Consider the following 6010-nt stretch of genomic DNA (forward strand, 5'->3'; position numbering starts at 1 on the left):
CCCAACACTGACCACAGCAGCACTGATGGGTCCACTTACACCATCAGCTCTGCTGCTCTGTCCCACAGTGGAGAGTACCGCTGTCAAGCTGGGAGAGGGACAGAACCTTTTTACTCATACTACAGTGAATCTCAGACCTTGAGGATAACTGGTAAGATGATGAACCTGTTCTTCAGAAACTCAACATAACTAGTAAACAATACTCATTTGTTACTTTTAGAAATTCATTCCAACTAAATATTTTAGAAAATACACCACTGTCTTGCTCAATGTTTTTAATCAGTAATCTGAACACTGATAAAATAGTAAAAGGTTAATAACATATATATGAATATCATTATCTAATATATGTTTGACATAATCTGTTGACATAAGGCAGTCTCATGTTAAAATTTCTATTTAGGACCCACTCCAATTCCTCCTCAAGCTGTCGTGATCCTGGAGACAGGATGGATGGAGATCTTGAGGACAGACAGTTTGACCCTGAGGTGTGATGTTGAGGGGAGCTCACCTGAGTGGAACTACACCTTGGCTGAGTGGAACTACACCTGGTACAGAGACGGACAGCAGCTCCAGCAGGACAGCGGCGGGGAAAGATACACAGTGATATCTGGAAACGGCTCCTACCAGAGTGAATACAGATGTAGAGGGAACAGGATGGGGGAGCCATCTTACACAGAGATCAGCAAGGGATTTGTACCTGCAAAAGAAAGTGAGTTAGTAGTGATGACACCACAGCCATGTCAAAAATGTTATCCAGGCAGCTTTCTGACATAATTAGACTCATTTATTACAAATATTAAGTTTATGAGAGTTTACAGTACTCTTCTGTGACACCCATGATAAGAGTATAAATAAACATTAACAAAATGGCTTACGTCAAACACTACACACCACATCGATTAACACTGAGTTGCACGACCCTGTGACCATCCTCTGTGTTTGCCTCAATCCCACAGTTTCCTGTGCAGTTGAGAATCTGTTGCGGATTGGTGTGGGTGTGGCTGCTCTACTCTTCCTGTCCGTCATTGTGACTAACGCCTTCTGGAGGAGGGTGAGGAAGACAAAGTTCTGCTGCACATCACCCAGCAATGGAGAAAACCACAACTGACAATCAGTCAAAGGTCAGTTAAAGGTCACTCAGGGATGTTCTTAAATAAATCATCTTATTGTATAGATACCATAATATGCGTACATTTCTATGGTAGGATAATCTTTAATTTGATTTTGAAATTTAAGTCTTCTGTTAAAGGTTTGATAAATATCGAAAATTTTCTCTAGAGAAAGTGGTCCATTGTACTGTAAGTAATTATTTGTGAATCAAAATGTGGAATTTCCCTGTTGACAGTTGTATACAATGTAATGTTAAAAATGGAATCAGTGGGGACTCTTGGGTGTATTTTAAATTCTTTCAAAAATGACTTGCTTGTTAAAGCTGCTTTGAAACTGTCTACTTTCTTCATGCCCACTTTCTTCAGTTCTTATTCATTGTATTCACTGTATTATCTTTACTATTATTTTTCAAAAGAATTTGTTTTGTAAAAAATTCTCCTCATGACTGGTTCAAAATGAATAGCAATGCATTTGTGGTTTGTGCTTTTCTTTGTGTGTGTGAATCCTAACTAATATAAGATAACTGAATTTAACTGGTCTGAATAAATATCACTCATGTGTATTTGGAATTTTGGCTTCATTCTTTGTTTTATGACTCCACAGCCATCCAATCAGTTACATAATGACTTCTATACATGAGTTATTATATGGACAGATCACGTGCTTAAATCTATTTTCAGGGATCTTGCAGCATTTATTGAAGAACTTTTAGTGTGATTTAATATTATTAATCAATGGGTTTCAACAGAGTGATCACACTTGTCAAACGAACTGGACTTTGGGGGTCAAACGTGCTCAGGCACGGTATGGATCTCCTAGTGAGTACACCCTGAAACTGGGATAGTGCTGAAATTAGTGCCATTGTCAGTGTTGAACTGTAATAATTCAATATCATTAAACTTAAGTAGCCTGTATTTCTTTTTACCTCCTTGCATTTTCTGTTTTTTTTTTCTTGTGCAGGACCTGTTTTATTAAATTTAGATGAGTATAATTAATTTTGCAATGGTACAATATGAAACAAAAAAAACTAACTAACAATAAAGATAGAGAAAGACAGAAAAAGGGGTAAAATGATAATGTTCTGCATCTAACTGAGCATTTTGGAGCCATCGTGTGGCATTGTATTGTATTGTCTGCTACACTGAGCCAGTTTATTGGTGCTACGGTTATGCTAAACCTTGACCTTATCCAATATCAAGAAGCATTTCACTGTTCTTGCGGAGAAACTAGCTGACACTTCTCACAAAAAAATGAAATAGAAGGAAAAAAACTTACAGAAACAAATAATTTCTTTTAAAAATCCATAAAAAGGTAACATGCTTTGGGCACACAGTCAAATCCCAACTCAAACTGCTTCTTTGCTATGCAGCCACACACCTGTATTTAATAAGCCTTAATTGAATGAAATGAAACTGACTGGCACAGGTTCTGTTTTTGACAAGGTTGTAAACTGAAAGAGAATTGAGAGGTTGTAAACTTTTGAGCAATTAACAATTAAACCACAGTATTGGGGGGCAGGTGATGGTTTGCCTTCACAGTTCTGCATTAGAAGAGTACATGGGTAAGACTCTAAATTTTTACTGCCTTTGCTGGTTTCCATCCACCTCTGTTCTACCTTAGAAATCACTTTCTGTAAGTATATGGTACAAAGTTTTTTGTTTTTTTTTTTGTAGTTTTCATTAACACTAGTTAAAATACTGTCAACCTGGCTTTAAATATGTTCTTTATGATCCTTAGCAGTGCTGTGTAGATGAACAGCATCATTAGCACTCAGCCCTCATTGGCTCTGTGTACAGCTAGCTTTAGCTGTATATAGCCCCTGACGCTACCCATTAGAAATCTACAATTTAAACATGCATTAATTTGTTATTGTCATTGAGTATTGTACTGTATGTTTCAGTTTTACTCAATTTCATTTTCTGCATGCCTGTGTTAACAAATAAACACTGGAGCAAAGATGGTCATCCCGTGTCCCATGCCGTCTATGAAAATAGTGTGGGTTTCTGCAAAGCTGTTTAGGGGAACACATACTGAGGACAACAGATAACATTTATAATGGGTACTTTTCAAACACCAATTGTAACTTGTAACTGTAACAATTTGAAATAAGAAATTGTATACATTCAACATTTCTGAACACAGCAATGTTGTACTGTATGCTCATTGTTAAATATAAAAACACTGGCTTTAAGTATTGTCTGGTGGTTAAAGGTGTCACACCATCATGCAGTTTAGAAAACTGCAGTCCCAATTTGTTCCACAAGGTGTCAGCCTTTTATTTACTTAAGGCAAAACAATATTTGTTTGAACAGACTGGATCATACGTTTTTGATCCAGGACTGTCTGTGGTTTGGGTATTGGCCTCACAATGATCAGGAATCCACTCCAGGAGATTTACACTAACTACATATTTAGTCATTTAGCAGACTCTATTATCCTGAGTGACTTCAAAAGTGCATAGGAGATAGCAGATGAACAGCAGTTTAGGCATAATCTAGGTCCACATACAGTCAGTGGATAACACAGTGGTAGGATACACAGACTGTTATGGCTAAATGCTACAGGGAAGGGAGTTACAAGCCAAGTCTGCTCCAGTGCATGGCCAATTCTGTTCTGAATGTCACAGATGGCCTTTTCTACCATGGCAGAGTAGGGATCAGAGACAGACTAGGCTGCATCATATGCAGGGTCAGGGTAAGGTGACATTAGCCACCATACATAGGAGCACAGAAAGGTCTGCCACAGGTGGAGAATTTAATGATGGACTGTAAGTATATGGGAGCCATCCACTTTGCTGCCCTGTAGGCTGGAACCAAAGACTTCAATTTAATTTGAGACTTGACCGAAAGCCAGTAGAGGAAGATGAGCAGCAGGGAAACTTGAATTTTAATTTGACTGTAGACAAATTGAGCCACAGCCCTCTGTATGAGCTGGAGAGGCACATGCAGGAAGGCAAGACATGTATGGATTGAATGGAGGCCGAGAAGGATGAATTGGCAGCTCTGAATCACTGATGCAATATTCTTATATGAACGTGAGAGTGTAACGAATTCAATGACGAGAACTGGTCGTTCAACCCAACGAGGCTCGTCAAAGAGCAGCGTGGTGTCTAGTGTCACATCGAGATTCTTGGTGCACTGAGATACAAACACTCTGAAAATCAGAGAACCAAGAAATCTTGTATAAAAGGGAAAAAGAAGGAGATCAATCAATGCTTTCTTGGTGAAGTCCTGTCAAAAGGCTGTGTGACACTGAGACAAAACCTCTCTAAGTCACCTGGTAGGGGCATTCAGAGCAATATGATGAGATCCAGCTGACAGCAACGTCTGAGATATCCATCTCTGCTGAAGTAGATGATGGGGTCTGATTATCAACTTTATCCAATGCAGGAGGATCAGGACCAAGAACAGCAGGGCCACTTTAGCCAAGTAGAGTGCTTCAGTGGGACAGACAGGAGGACAATTTCAGTTGATTGGCCAGCCTTGTAGTCAGATTGGCTTGGGCCAAGTAGATTGTTTTGTACAAGCAGGTATGACAGTTGGTGGAATACTGCACGTTCAAGAGTTTTAGAGAGCTACTGGTAAACCATATGGAGACACCTATGTGCCCACATCCTCGTCAAAAGGACAAGGATGTGAGTTAAATAGAGGAATTAAATGGTTTCAGGAGGAGTTGTTGAGGAAGAGGCTTAAATAGATCAAGGCTCCCCCCTGCTAAATAAGCTTTAATTGGGTTATAATTATACCCAGAATACCTGAATACATATTATAACTAATATGTGTTATTCCACATATCTGACATTGCGAATCCCATTTAGCACACAGCAATCAATCACGAACACAGAGGTACATGCCAGCAATATATATAGTGGCCAAACAAGGTAGAACACAACGACAGTGATTTTTGTAAATTTTTATCAATCGACACTGCATTAAATGGTTTGTGGATTACAGTGGACATAAACAGTCTACACACCCTTATGAAATTGCAGGTTTAGACAGACAGAAATAACAACAATGTAAATGTAGTTTTTATTATTTAAAATGTTCCTAATAATTAACTATTTTTTTCTCTGGATTTTTGCTTGTTGGAAGATCACATTACAGATGGGAAAAGTCTGACATTTAGCCTACATTGTTGTTATTTCTGTCTTTACATTTCAAAAACCTCAATTTCATGAGGGTGTGTAGACTTACTACAGTGTGTAGATCCACTGTAGATACTAAAGTAGTTAGTTCCGTCCATTTTGGTTGGTAATTTATCTGTATGCTTGTTGCTTCACAACTCATTTGTTTTCAAACAGGAGCTGACAATAATTGTCTTTTTATGAATAAAGTATTTTATTTCAGTATGCGTGTCATAAAAAAAAAATTTTACTTCAGCTTCCATATTGTAGAATATTTCTAAGCAAACGTTCTATCGACGTAAATACAGTACCGACGCTTACAAGCCTCCTTTTGAAAGCGATTTTTAATAGTTTATTAATTTTCATAGCTTACGTCAATCTAACTTGTGGCTGTGCAGATAAATGTTTAGAGAATGGAAGCTACTGCGAAGAAAATACATTCGGGAAGGGAAGGAACACTTTTTTTAATTAACGCGCATATCTCAATCTGATCTAAAGGAGTTTCAAGAAAGTGTGCTTACCTTTTCCCTCCCGGTATGTACAGTATGGCCATATATTAGTTTATTACAACTCGCTTAGGTTTTTTTTTTTTTTTTTTTTTTTAATCGTTACCCACCTTTCCGTTGAGGCCTCCCCTACACATACATGCGTTTCACCGGAGCGTGCTGTGTGATGAACTCACCTTAGGCGTGGTGTGGTATAGGTGTGGTCCACAGGATAGGGCAGGGCAGGGCAAGGCGTAGCTCAGTTCATCTACACTGTCGCCGCGAA

This window comes from Megalops cyprinoides, chromosome 6, assembly GCF_013368585.1.
Source record: "Megalops cyprinoides isolate fMegCyp1 chromosome 6, fMegCyp1.pri, whole genome shotgun sequence".
Taxonomy (NCBI): domain Eukaryota; kingdom Metazoa; phylum Chordata; class Actinopteri; order Elopiformes; family Megalopidae; genus Megalops; species Megalops cyprinoides.